The following is a 15,028-nucleotide window of genomic DNA, read 5'->3' on the forward strand; positions in this document are numbered from 1 at the left end:
ATAACTCAAAGGATTTTCTGCACGGTTTTAATATATGTGGAATTTTCCAGGAACGGAACTACTATGTAAATTGAAAGGAGTGTGTGTTGTTTTGTTTGGAACTTTTCCAAGAATAGCTTAATGTTTTAGAAAATCACACCAATGACATCAATGTCATTTATGGGCTGTGCTGGATATCTTCCATTTGCCTTTCCAGACTCACTCCACCCTTCTTTACCTGCTCTGTGCCCAGCAAAGGGGCTGTAGCAACAGGTTTCCTTGCCTTCCAGCTTCTGGGTGGGTTCACTCAGTGTGAAGCATTGGCAGGAGATCTGGAAGGTGGGAGGAGAGTGAGGTGTGCCATTCGAAATGACCATCAAGGCTAGGTTGAATGTGCAAAGCCATATTCCATTAGAAAATGAAAATGTAATATATAAGTTTGGGTCCAAGCTGGTTGGAGGGCAAAAGTAAACTGCACGAAGAGGTGGTTCAGACCCTCACGATGCTTGTGGCTACTGCTTTACTTCTCCTTTAACCCAGATCTGTGACTTCCCAGAGAGTTCCTTATGACTGGATAGCAGATAAAGAGCAAGGTTTATGATGCACAGTTTCCCAGCACCACCTAAAAGTGGGTGGTAGCTGCATTCTAGGCCCTGAAAGACAGTGGTGAAGGGGCAACATTTTGGGCAGTACTTCTTGTTGTCCCTTTCATGTGGAAGGAGAGATGGCCTATTTTCTCTATGGGCATATTGTTGGGAGAGGCGATCCCCCATGGCCTAGAGAGTTCCTGCTAGTTCTTGTTGGGCATGCCAAGAATGCAAGGTCCTGACTGCTCTTTAGCTGGGCCGTTTCTCAGGGCTCTATTGCAAGGAGCTGCCTTGGGGGATGAGGTGATATCTCCTTCTGGGACAAAGAGCAGGCTTGCTTTCCCCAAGGCCGGTATTCCTTGGCTGTGATGCAAACCTGCACTGTGTACACAGTGTATCCACCTGGGCCCCTTCGCAAGGTCCTGTGGGACTTGGAGACTCAGGGAACCGCATGATCCCGTGGGAGACTTAGAGAACTGACACAAATATGCTGATCCTCATGCTGCTAGCTCGTGCTGCTGACATCCATGAAATGGATATGTGGATCCACAAAAGGCTAACATGTAAATAGGGGGAATTCCCAGACCCTGGCAAATATTCGTTAGAAACATTGCAGTTGGTTTTACAAGCTTTTGAACATCATGTGACTTGTACGTGATTTCGCATTGAAGGGTACAACTCAATTATTTCTCTGTAGTTTTGGTCCCTAAGGGAAAAACTTGGTCACTTTTGTGTTTGAATGATTTTTTTGTTGTTGTTATTCAGGCAAAACTCTACTGGCAAAGGTATCACTGCACATCTGTTGGAAAAAACAGGTCACTTTTAATGACTTCATGAAAGTGTTTGACAAAGTTTCATAGCAAACAGTACTAACGACTAAGGGTGACTGGATTGCCGATATAATAAGCCAGAAATTTAAATACTGTCATTTTTGTCTATTCATCCTGTAGATGGATAACATCACATGCCTCAAATTCCAATTGTTTATAATATTATTTTGTCCCTTTCTTTTCCATAGTAACTTTTAAGCTTCTCAGATCTGTTTTTACTTTTTTCAGTTCTAAATAATGGAATTCCAGGATTTCATCTGCAACACCACAGGCCCTCCTGACTGCTGGTATAATAAATCCTAGCAACGGAATAAGGAAAAAGTGATTATTCTGGTCTCTTAAAATACCCTTGAAAATGTTATTTCTAACAAAGGGCTCTTGTAAGACATCTAGAACTCTGAGCTTGTGACTTGATCTATGAATATTACCTTGGCCTTAAAAAACTTGAAATTCTTGGCCAGGCTCAGTGGCTCACGCCTATAATCCCAGCACTTTGGGAGGCTGAGGTGGGCGGATCACCTGAGGTCAGGAGTTTGAGACCAGCCTGGCCAACATAGTAAAACCTCATCTCTACTAATACAAAAATTAGCTGGGTGTGGTGGTGCACCCATGTAATCCCAGCTACTCCGGAGACTGAGGCAGGAGAATTGCTTGAACCCGGGAGGCAGAGATTACAGTGAGACAAGATCTTGCCACTCCACTCCACTCCACTCCAACCTGGGCAACAGAGGAGACTTTGTCTCCACAAGAAAAGAAAAGAAAAGAAAAAAGAAAAAAAGCCTGTAATTCTTTTGGTTTGTATCATTTAATAATCTGTTCCCCTAGTAATAATATTTAAATTGACTTCTCCATGTCCTAAAAGCTGTGAATACCTATGAGTTTTCTTTTTTCTTTCTTTCTTTCTTTTTTTTTTTTTTTTGGAGACAGAGTCTCCCTCTGTCTCCCAGGCTGGAGTGTAGTGGTGCGATCTCAGCTCACTGCAACCTCCACCTCCCTGGTTTGAGCAATTCCCCTGCCTCAGCCTCCTGAGTAGCTGGACTACAGGTGCACACCACTACACCCGGCTAATTTTTTTGTAGTTTCAGTAGAGGCAGGGTTTCACCATGTTGGCCAGACTGGTCTCGAACTCCTGACCTCAGGCACTCCACCCGCCTTGGCCTCCCAAAGTACTGGGATTACAGGCGTGAGCTACCATGCCCGGTCAAGTTTTCTTTAATAGCTAAGTGAATTGAAAATTTTTGTGCAGACAAAACCCTGTATGTAAATGTTTATAGCACTTTTATTTTTTATTATTTATTTATTTTTGAGACGGAGTCTCACTCTGTCACCCAGGCTGGAGTGCAATGGCGTGATCTAGGCTCACTTGCAACCTCCGCCTGCCAGGTTCAAGCAATTCTCCTGCCTTAGCCTCCCAAGTAACTGGGATTACAGGTGCATGACGCTACGTCCAGCTAATTTTTTTGTATTTTAGTAGAGACGGGGTTTCACTATGTTGCCCAGGCTGGTCTCCAAGTCCTGAGCTCAGGCAATCCACCTGCCTCAGCCTCCCAAAGTGCTAGGATTACAGGCATGAGCCACTGCACCTGGCCTATAGCAGTTTTATTTATTTATTTATTTATTTTGAGACAGAGTCTCACTCTGTCACCCAGGCTGGAGTGTAATGGCGTGATCTCGGCTCACTGCAACCTCCGCCTCCCAGGTTCAAACAATTCTCCTGCCTCAGCCTCTTGAGTACCTGGGATTACAGGTGCGTTCCACCACACCTAGCTCATTTTTGTATTTTTAGGAGAGATGGAGTTTCACCATGTTAGCCATCTGGTCTCAAACTCCTGACCACCCACCTCGGCCTCCCAAAGTGCTGGGATTATAGGTGTGAGCCACTGCGCCTGGCCTCACAGCAGTTTTATTAATAACTGGGAGCAATGAAGATGTCCTTTAGCAAGTGAATGGGTAAACAAACTGTGGTATATGTGTACAGTGGAATACTCATCAATGAAAAAAAGGAAAAGTCTATTGACTCACTCAACAATACGTGTGAATCTTGTTTTTTTTTTTTGAGACAGAGTCTTGCTCTGTCGCCCAGGCTGGAGAGCAGTGGCACGATCTCGGCTCACTGCAAGCTCTGCCTCCCAGGTTCACGCCATTCTCCTGCCTCAGCCTCCCGAGTAGCTGGGACTACAGGCGCCCGCCACCACGCCCGGCTAATTTTTTTGTATTTTTAGTAGAGACGGGGTTTCACCGTATTAGCCAGGATGGTCTCGATTTCCTGACCTCGTGATCCACCTGCCTCGGCCTCCCAAAGTGTTGGAATTACAGGCGTGAGCCACCGTGCCTGGTCAAATCTTGTTTTTTTGGTGGTAAAATATATATAACAAACATAGATGAATCTTTTTTTTTTGAAACAGAGTCTTGCTGGGCGAGGTGGCTCATACCTGTAATCCCAGCACTCTGGGAGGCTGAGGGGTGTGGATCACGAGGTCAGGAGTTCTAGACCAGCCTGGCCAACATGGTGAAACCCGGTCTGTACTAAAAATACAAAAATTAGCCAGGTGTGGTGGTCAGCGCGCCTGTAATCCCAGCTACTCGGGAGGCTGTGGCAGGAGAATCACTTGAACCTGGGAAGCAGAGGTGGCAGTGAGCCAGGATCGCGTCACTGCACTCCAGCCTGGGCGACAGAGGAAGACACTGTCTAGAAAAAAAAAAAAAAAATTACCCAGTCTTTATCAGCAGCGTGAGAACAGACTAATACAAGGCTCTGGGGGGAAATTCATTTCCTTGCCTTTTCTAGCTTCTGGAGGCCATCTGCATACATTAGTTGCTGACCCCTTCCGCACATCACTTCAACCTCTTGCTTCTATCCTCACCTCTCCTATGACCTCCTTTGACCTTCTTGCCACCCTCTTTTAAGGACCCTTGTTATTATTAATACATTTAGGGCCCACCTGGATAATCTAGGATAATCTCATCTTGAGATCCTTAATATAATCACATTTGCCAAGTCCCTTTGCCATATTAAGGTAACATTCACAGGTTTTGGGGATTAGGACATGGATATCTTTCCGGGGTCATTCTTCAGTCTAGAACGGGACTGAAAACAGATCAGTGGTTGCCAGGGGTAGGGGAGAAGGAAGGGTTGAGTACATGAGGGTGGTGGTGGATATACGATTCTACAATTGTCAAAACCTGTGGAATGGTACAACACCACCAAGAGTGAACATTACTGTATGCAAATTGAAAAAAGAATCAACCTGGTTTTCAGTGATTCCAGGATGAAATGCAGAGGATGACAAAAGAAATTAATTGTACCTGGAGAAAACTGTTAAGTGAATTAAACCAGGCACAGAATGACAAATACTGCATGATCTCACTTATATGTGGAATCTAAAAAAAAGTTGAAAAAATTGGCCGGGCGTGGTGGCTCACGCCTGTAATCCCAGCACTTTGGGAGGCCAAGGTGGGCGGACCACCTGAGATTGGGAGATCGAGACCAGCCTGACCAACTTGGAGAAACCACATCTCTACTAAAAATACAAAATTAGCGGGCGTGGTGGCACATGCCTATAATCCTAGCTACTCGGGAGGCTGAGGCAGGAGAATCGCTTGAATCCAGGAGGTGGAGGTTGCTGTGAGCCGAGATGGCGCCATTGTACTCCAGCCTGGGCAACAAGAGCGAAACTCCATCTCAAGAAAAAAAAAAAGTTGAAAACATAAGACATAAAGAAGCAGAGAGTAGAAAGGTGGTTACCAGGGGCTGGGGAAGGGGAGGGGTGCTGGTGTTGGGGAGATATTGATCAAAGGATAGAAAATTTCAGTTAGACAGGAGGAATAAGTGCAAGAGAGCTACTGTACATCGTGCTGCATGTAGTTAATAACAATATATTGCATACTTGAAAATTGCTAAGAGAGTATATTTTCGGTGTTCTCACCATGAAACATAATAAGTGTGAGAAGAAATGCATATGTTAATTAGCTTGATTTAGTCATTTCACACAATGTATACATATTTCAAAACAACATTTTGTACAGGGTTAATGTACAATTTTTATTTGTCAATTAAAAAATAATAAAAATGTAATTTTATGAAAAATGTATGACATTACTGAAGATGGTAGGGAAGAAGTTGCTGATTAAGCAACGTTTGCAAAAAAGTGTTTTGACTAGATAGTGTAAGGCTAAAGACAAAAAAGACTGTACGTAGGCTGGGCGAGGTGGCTCACGCCTGTAACCCCAGCACTTTGGGAGGCCGAGGCGGGCGGATCACCTGAGGTGAGGAGTTCAAGACCAGCCTGGCCAACATGGTGAAACCCCATCTCTACTAAAAATATAAAAATTAGCCAGGTTTGGTGGTGGGCGCCTGTAATCCCAGCTACTAGAGAGACTCAGGCAGGAGAATTGCTTGAACCTGGGAGATGGAGGTTGTGGTGAACTGAGACCCCGCCACTGTACTCCAGCCTGGATGACAGAGTGAAACTGTGTCAAAAAAAAACAAAAAAACAAACAAAAACAACTGTATATAAACACTGTACTTTAGTTGGGAGCATCAAAGAGCAAAATCACAACAATGTAGTTTTAAGATCTTAGTTTGCTTTTTTGTGTGTGATTCTAGAATTGGGCAACATTTTATTCTGTAAAATAGAGTAAGTGTTCCAATGGACTGCACAGAGGAGGTTGATTTTATAGACAGAAAGGGCTAAAGAAAGCAGAAACAAAGAACAAAAAGTGGACTGGTCATTTCAAAGTTACTTTCCGTGTAAAGTGGGAACAGGGAAACAGAACAATAGACAAATAATTGATTGGTTAACATGAGGTTACTTCAGATTACTTTTTGTTGTAAGGACTAAAGGCAAAGGGAACTTCATTATCATGCCGATGGAAACTGGCCTGCTTGGGAAATTGGGCTTTGTCTGTCTCCTGATTTCTCAGAAGGCCAGCTAACAACTCAGTTTTAGTCTGATGATGTAGATTTTTTTTTTTTTTTTTTTTGAGACAGAGTCTCGCTCTGTCGCCCAGGCTGGAGTGCAGTGGCACGATCTTGGCTCACTGCAACCTCTGCCTCCAGGGTTCAAGCAATTCTCCTGCCTCAGCCTCTCTAGTAGCTGGGATTACAGGCACGCACCACCACCACTCCCAGCTAATTTTTGTATTTTTAGTAGAGATGGGGTTTCACCATGTTGGCCAGGCTGGTCTTGAACTCCTGACCTCAGGCGATCCGCCTGCCTCGGCCTCCCAAAGTGCTGGGATTACAGGCGTGAGCCACCGCGCCCAGCCATGATGCAGATCTTTAGTATGAACGACTCCATTCTGGTTTATAGTCTGCTCTGTTGGGGCCTAGTGTAGGAGCTTAGTCCAAAACAATGGCCTGATATAATTTTTATGTAACAGGAGATGGATACAGAAATATAGATGTATACGTATATATAGGTTAGTATACATAGATATATTTCCTAGCTTTGACTGTTGAGATGGGCTGGAAGCAGTGAGATCCCAGCAGCACTGAGCACACTTAGCACCCAGATCTTCGTTTCCAAATACCAGTCTCCAATAAAGGAAACCAGAGCTCCTTGAAGAAATGGCTGCCTCTAGGTCTAGGGCAGGAAAAATACAAGATGCGCATGGAACACGTGGTAGTACCAGAAAGAAAAGACAGGAAGAGCCTGCACCTGGCCTCTCCAGGCCCCTTGTGGAGTCGTCTGCTTGGTGGATAGCCTGACTTTCATGCTCTTGCTATAGTGGGTCCCCCTCCCTGTAATAAAGTGTAGACTTGTAAGCTTTGTCATTTGGGGTCCTGTGAGTCTTCTTTAGCAACTGAACCCTATTTAAGTGCCACTGTTAGTCCAGCTATACTGTATATTCAGTTTTTTTAAACATTGCACAGGCACTAGGAAAAATAGGTATATTGTCTGCTGTATGTGTTTCTTTCCAGGAAGCTGTTGAGACTTATTATTAAGTGATTCTTTATCCTTAATAAATTCACTTCATTCATTTCAATGCCATTTATTTATTTATGGAGTGTCAAATTCTATTAATGTAAGTATTTTCATCTTTGATTTCTCCTACTTTGCATTTGTTTTATATATGTCCCCTTCTCTTAATCTTTTTGTTGCATTTTGTGCTTATTTTAAATAACATAAAATTGAAATCTGAATTCAATTTGGGGATCTTAATTGTTAATAGAGGAGTAGAGTCCATTTACATTTATCATTGCTAATACATCGCCCAGGCTGGAGTGCAGTGGCACGATTTCGGCTCCCTGTGAGTTCTGCCTCCCAGGTTCACACCATTCTTCTGCCTCAGCCTCCTGAGTAGCTGGGACTACAGGGGCCCGCCACGACGCCTGGCTAATTTTTTGTATTTTTAGTAGAGACAGGTTTCACCATGTTAGCAGGATGGTCTTGATCTCCTGACCTCATGATCCACCCGCCTCAGCTTCCCAAAGTGCTGGGATTACAGGCGTGAGCCACCGCGCCCGGCCTCGTCTGTTTTATTATACAGGTCATATTTTTCTTTTCTTGTTTTTGTTTTTAAGACAGGGTCCTTCTCCATAGCTGGAGTGCAGTGGGGTGATCTTGGATCACTGCAATTTCCATTTCCTGGACTCAAGTGATCCTCCCACCTCAGCCTCCTAAGCAGCTGGGACTACAGGCACCCCTCACCACTCCCAGCTAATTTTTAAAATTTTTTGTAAAGACAATATCTCACTATATTGCCCAGGCTTGTCTCAAATTCCTGGGCTTAAGCAATCCTGCCTCGGCCTTTCAAAGTACTGGGATTACAGGTGTGAGCCACTGCACCTGCCATATTTTCCTATGCTATTTTTAATGTTTCCTTGTCATTGTTTTCTTTTATGATTTTTCTTTTTTGAAAATTTTTTTATTGAGCTGGAGTCTTGCTCTGTTGCCCCAGGTTGGAGTGCAGTGGCGCGATCTCAGCTCACTGCCAACATCTGCCGCCTGGGTTGAAGCAATTCTTGTGCCTCAGACTCCTGAGCTGGGACTACAGGCGCGTGCCACTACACCTGGCTAATTTTTTTTGTATTTTTAGTAGATGTGGGGGTTTCGCCATGTTGACCAGGCTGGTCTCGAACTCCTGACCTCAAGTGATTTGCCCTCCTCGGTCTCCCAAAGTGCTGGGATTACAGGCGTGAGCCACCGCGCCCAGCCTTACGGTTTTTCTATTGTTTTTTTTCTTCTCCCTTTTGAGTGTTTGCTTTTTATCTTCTTCAGTTCCTTGGAAGGCATATACACTCCTTTTGATACTGGCGAATGCAACCTTTCAGTTTTCCAAAAGCATTCTGTGGGTATTGGGAAAGTAATGCATAAGGTGTCTTTTTTTGGTTTTTTTTTTTTGTGTGTGTGTGTGAGACGGAGTTCCGCTCTTGTCACCCAGGCTGGAGTGCAATGGCACCATCTCAGCTCACTGCAGCCTCCACCTCCCAGGTTCAAGTGATTCTCCTGCCTCAGCCTCCCGTGTAGCTGGGATTATAGGCCAGCATGCTCGGTTAATTTTTGTATTTTAGTTGAGATGGGGTTTCTCCATGTTGGTCAGACTGGTCTCGAACTCCCAATCTCAGGTGATCCTCCTGCCTCGGCCTCCCAAAATGCTGGGATTACAGGCATGAGCCACCGCGCCTGGCCTGTATAAGGTATTTTAATAGCAAGAAAGTTATCAATAATTGCTAGGTTCCCATCAAAAGGACTAAGGAGCCAACTTAAAGAAGTTCCTACTAGCCAAAATTAAAATAATTTGAGTATCAATAGAAATAATTGCAGTTGATTGAAACACATCAAATAAGTTTGAGCCCATGAATTTATAATATTACCAAACAAACTTATTTTTACCTTTAAAAAAACCTGATTGAGGTAGAGGACTTCCAAAATAGTGGGATGAGGAGATCAGTAGATATACTCCCAAATGGAACAAACTTTCACTGGTGAAAATTATTATTGTTTTTGTCTTTTTGTCTTCATATTTTTTGGGGGGGAATAGGATCTTGCTCTGTTGCCCAGGACAGAGTATAGTGGCATGATCATGGTTCACTGCAGCCTCAACCTCCCAGGCTGGTCTTGAACTGCTCAAGTGGAGAAACGTATTCAAGAAAATCTACCTACTAAACCTTGGGAAGAACAATGGGAGTCTGTGGCATTTGAACCCCAAAATGCTTCCTGTCCTCCCACCTCAAGCTCAGTGTGTTAGAAGCTCTACTCTGGGAAAACACAGCCAGGAAGATGGGGCACCCTTTCTTCCCAGATCCCAGAGTAGGGCTATGGTTTTACTCCAGGAAGGGCAGGCCATCAGCATCTTTCATCACCACCAGTTCTGTGTTACAGAAGTTGTATTCCAGGCAACTGCAGGGCAGAGGATTGGAGCTCCCTCCTCCTTCCAGCCTCCACCTTAGAGCAGAAGTTCTACTGCATGGACGCAGGCTGCAGTACTGTGCCTTGCTTGCTCACTGGGTAGAGTTTCCACACCAGGAGGAGGGAGATGAGAAGACCAGGGGCTACTGTCTTTGTCCAGTGCCCCTTTTGAAGAGCAAGTGTGTCACTCTCGGAAAAGCAGGCCACCATCTTCCTCCCCCTTTCCAGCTCAGGAGTAGTGGTACAGAGGTTCTGTCCAGCAGGAGAGGCAAACCAAAAGAACAGATTGCTGGCCAGGTGTGGTGGCTCACGCCTGTAATTCCAGCACTTCGGGAGGCCGAGGCGGGCAGATCATTTGAGGTCAGGAGTTCGAGACCAGCCTGGCCAACATGGGGAAACCCTGTCTCTACTAAAAATACAAAAATTAGCCAAGCATGTTGGTGGACGCCTGTAATCCCAGCTAGTCAGGAAGCTGAGGCAGGAGAATCACTTGAACTGGGAAGGTGGAGGTTGCAGTGAGCCAAGATCACACCATTATACTCCAACCTGGGCAACAGAAGGAGATTCTGTCAAAAAAAAAAAAAAAAAAAATCCATAGAACAATCACCTAGAAATTAGAAGAAGCTAACAAGTGGGTGTGAAGTAGACCAGCCAAAAGCTTAACAAGTTGATCAGGGAAATAGAGAGCCTAGAGTCAGTCATCCCTGGTGGTCATGGAGACTGTGTGTGCCCAAGGCTGTGGCCTCTGAGGAAAACACTAGCAGCTCCACATTGCATGGGAACCTAGACTTCACCAAACTAGTCCAATCAAGTCACTAAACAAATAACAAGCAAATACAATAGGTCCTGTAGGTAGGTAAGGGGGAATGAGTATCCAGAGTTGCTACCATAGTCTCTAAAATGTCGTTTTCGACAACAAAAAAAAATTACAAGACGTGCAAGAAAAAGGAAAGTGTGACCAATACATAAGGAAAAAGCAGGCAATAGAAATTGCTTTTGAGGGGTCAATGGGTTGAACTTAGCAAAACCTCAAAGCAGCTATTACGAATATATTCAAAAAACCAGGGGAAACCATGTTTAAAGGGTTAAAGGAGGCCAGGCAAAGTGGCTCATGCCTGTGATCCCAGCACTTTGGGAGGCCGAGGTGGGCAGATCACCTGAGGTCAGGAGTTCAAGACCAGCCTGGCCAACATGGTGAAACCCCGTCTCTACTAAAAATATAAAAATTAGCCGGGTTTGGTGGTGTGGACGTGGAGTCGCATCTACCAGGGAGGCTGAGGTAGGAGGATCACTTAAGCCTGGGAGGCAGACGTTGTAGTGAACTGAGATTGTGTGCCACAATCTCAGTGTGTGCCACTGCACTCCAGCCTGGGTGACAGAGTAAGACCCTGTCAAAAAAAAAAAAAAGTTAAAGGAGGCCAGACACAGTGGCTCACACCTGTAATCCCAGCACTTTGGTAGGCCGAGGCAGGCAGATCGCTTGAGCCCAGGAGTTTGAGACCAGCCTGGGCAAAACCCATGGCGAAACCCTGCCTCTACAAAAAAAAAAAGCAGCAAATTAGCAGGGTGTGGTGGCATGCACCTGCAGTCACAGTTAATCAGGGGGCTGAGGTGGGAGGATTGCTTGAGCCCAGGAGGTTGAGACTGCAGTGAGCTATGACTGTGCCACTGCACTCCAGCCTGGGTGACAGAGTGAGACCCTGTCATAAATAAATAAATAAATAATAATAATAATGCACTAAAGAAAAAAGCATCAAAATTAATTGGTGTTACCCTCTGGGACAGCTGTCCCTTAAAAAAAAAGAAAAAAAGAATCAGTTGCACCTAAACCTGAAGAATCACTGTTTCTTGAAGTGATGGTTTAAACAGAGCTGCAAACAGCAAGCGAATCTCATTATCTTTGGTGGCTGTGGCCATGCTCCTTAAAGTGAACTTAGAGGCTTACCTCCCTGGTGGCCAGTGCCTGCTGGGACCAGAGGCTGTGGCCATCTGGCCCCCCAGTCAGCCCCAAGTCACGGCCCCCAGGCAATGGCTGTGCCTGACAGAATGTACCAGGTTACCGGACAGGTACTCGATAGGAGGTCTGCCAAATGCCTAGAGCCCAGGAAATGCGGTTACCCTGCCCCCTCCTCCTTTTTATAGATCTCGACATGGGTGCCCAGCACCACACCCTGGCCCACTGGAGGAGATTACAGCTAGCAAGTGCAGTTCCACGACTCCAACATCAAGTTCCTGCTGCTCCGCTGCGTCCTGCGCCATCAGCATAAGCCATGCTTCACTACCAAGAGGCCCAACACCTTCTGCTAGTTGCAGGGCCCTCTCACCCCAGTGTGCCCCAAATACACTCGGGTATGCCAAGAAAGAAAAAAAGAAAGGAAGGAAGAAAGAGAGAAAGAAAGAGAGAGAGAGAGGCAGAGAAAGAAGGAAAAAAGGAAGAAAGGAAGAAAGGAAGGAAGGAAGGAAGAAAGAAAAAGAAAATTTGAAGATCTATAGAGATTATGCAATCTTAAGAACAGAGTAAGAAAAAGAATGAAGAAAAATTAACAGCTTCACAGAAATCTGGGACACCATTAACCACACACCAATATACATGTAATGGGAATACTAGAAAAAGAAAAGGAGAAAGGAGAAGTGAAAATATTTGAAGAATGATTGAAAACCACAAAACATTGCTGAAATAAATTAAAGAAGGTTTAATAAAAGGAGACATCCCATATTCTGAGATCAGAGAACTTTCCAGCATAGCTCAGAAGATCAGACTGCCTAGACGTAATCCAGACTCTTAGGTAAGTTACCTAACTTCTTTGGGCTTTGGTTTTCTCATTTGTGAAATAAGGATAAGAAGTCCTGTATTATAGAGTTGTTCATGGAGTGAATGGCTCAATATACATATAAAGCACTTAGAACAGTGCCTGTCACATGGTGTGTGTTTAATGCTTTTTAGCGATCCTGAAATTGTGAAAGACAATTTGGCAGAGTGTATGAATCTTCAGTTACAATCTTTTTCTCCAGAAAGTCCAGCTGTTGCTCCATTTTCTTCTGAAAGCTAATGTTGCAGAGAATTCTGAAACCAAATAGGCTTTGTTTCCTTAGAGCAGGGTGGTTAAGAGTCTGGGGTTGGACTGCCTTGGTTTGAGTCCTGGCTTTCCCATTTACTGGATGTGTGACCTTGGACAAGTTGATCTCTCCTGTAATGTGGGGCCACTCACAGACCCTCCTTTTCGTGGACCCTTTGCATTTGTTGGCCAAACCATCCTTCCTCCCTTTTAGTTGTTTGGGTTTTTTTCACTCCCACCTTTTGATTCAGGTGGGATTTGCAATCATAGTAGCTTCACCCCCTGACCAATATCTCACTGAACTCTGTTGGCCACTGTGCTGGATCTAAGTGTTGAGCGTGTACCCTGAAGACAACAGGAGTCCTGCTATGGGCAAACCAGGAGGGAGACTCTTTCTCCCTTCTGCGGTTCCTGAGCTAGGATTATGTGAACCTGGAGCTGCCCGGGCCTCACCTGGAAGCCTGTCTGCAGTAGGAGAGGCTCAGGCTACCACACAGAACCAACCGGAGCTGAGCAGCTGGAGAGCAGAGGGACCCCGACAACATCGGTTGAGTTCCTGCATCCAGCCAACTTCCGGGCCAGCGCCGCCCCTTTATTGGGATGCTGTGTGGTTTAAATAAGAGAATTCGTGTAAAGCACCAAGTATGTGTCAGACACAAGGCAAGTCCTCAAGAAAAGACGATCTGTTTCCTCCTGTCATCATGATTGCAGGAGTTTTTTTCCTTGTAGTTAAAAATTGTCAGGCCAGGAGCAGTGGCTCATGCCTGTAATCCCAGCACTTTGGGAGGCCAAGGTAGGAGGATCACTTGAGGCCAGGAGTATGAACCCGGACTGGCCAATATGGTGAAACCCCGTCTCTTACTAAAACTACAAAAATTAGCCAGCCGTGGTGGCATGTGCCTGTAGTCCCAGCTACTTGGGAGGCTGAGGCAGGAGAATTGCTTGAACCTGGGAGGTGGAGGTTGCAGGGAGCCGAGATGGCGCCAATGCACTCCAGCCTGGGCCACAGAGAAAGACTCTGCTCAAAAATAAAAAAGTAAAAAAAAATTGTTGCCAAATGTATGTACGTGTAGATAGCTGATTCTCCTGAAACGTGGTAAATTCCTTCAGTCTGCAGATACTGATCTTTCTTAAGTTTAGGAAAATTGTTTCCAAAGCTCTTTCATGATTGCATCTCTTGGTCAGGAATGGTAACTATCTGTGTGTTGGTGCCGCATTCTCTGTTCTCCATATCTGTCATCTCTCTCATAATCTTCTCCCTCCTCCACCTCCGAATGTGGGAATTCCTCAGGGCTTGGCCTTGGTGAAAGTATTAATTATGAGAGCAGTTGACTCCTTGTTCCACCCCCAACCTTCCATCCAAGGGCCATCCAAGGGACAGGAGAGGAATCTTAAGCCACCACCTGCCTCAGCCCCTTCCCACGGGTCACCCGGGGGAATGGGTTTCTGCCTCGTCCGGGTCCCCCATTGTTTTTCTAGCAGTGGTGCTGGCAGGTGTGTGCGATATAGGACTTGGTGACACAGACTTTCTGCAAAGTCAGCGGGAAACGCAACAGCTCTGCAGGATCCCAGAGACCCCTGCTGTGCAGCCCAGCAGCTCCAAAGGCCGCACCTGAAATCCTGTTGGAAACGCAGACTCTCAGGCCCCGGCCTGGACCCCTGAACCAGAACGAGCATTTCCACCACATCCGTGGGTGATTTGTGTGCACATCAAAGTTTCAGAAGCTCTGCTCCAGGGTGCAGGCTCAGTTTAACCTTTTCCATAAACCATCTTTTGTCTACCCACAAAGTCATTCTTTACAGTGAAAACCCCCAACTCCTCACCAGACCAGGTCGTGTAATACGGACTCTCTTTACTATTAATACCTACTTCATTTTTATGTGATATTTTCCCTCAATATAATGATTTTATTTTATTATTTTTTATTTTTTCAAACTCAGAAATTCTTAAGAACAATATAATGTTATTACCATAAAGTGGGAGCTCTGTTGCCCGGGCCCTTTGAAGTTTTGTATGCTCAATTCAGACTTCATTGAAACTTTACTTTTACTGTGTCCTTGGCCTGCCTCACCTTTTCGGGAATTACAAAACTTTCCACAGTTCTACCAGCTGCTTCTTCCTGTTTTGTTCTCAATTTGGGATGTTTGTTTCTTTTGCTTGATGTCTGTATGCTAAAAGAAATAAATGAGCAGAACACGTTGCGGTTCATTCAAGTACAGGG

General features: G+C 45.1%; 1 non-coding gene across 1 annotated transcript; it reads left to right on the plus strand.

Moving 5' to 3' along the window:
• Positions 1 to 11,567: 11,567 nt before the first annotated feature.
• On the plus strand, positions 11,568 to 11,700 carry LOC112616723. Its single transcript, XR_003117750.1, has one exon. It is a non-coding gene; the product is annotated as a small nucleolar RNA SNORA68 (small nucleolar RNA).
• The last annotated feature ends 3,328 nt before the right edge of the window (positions 11,701 to 15,028 follow it).

The sequence above is a fragment of the Theropithecus gelada genome, chromosome X (assembly GCF_003255815.1).
Source record: "Theropithecus gelada isolate Dixy chromosome X, Tgel_1.0, whole genome shotgun sequence".
Taxonomy (NCBI): domain Eukaryota; kingdom Metazoa; phylum Chordata; class Mammalia; order Primates; family Cercopithecidae; genus Theropithecus; species Theropithecus gelada.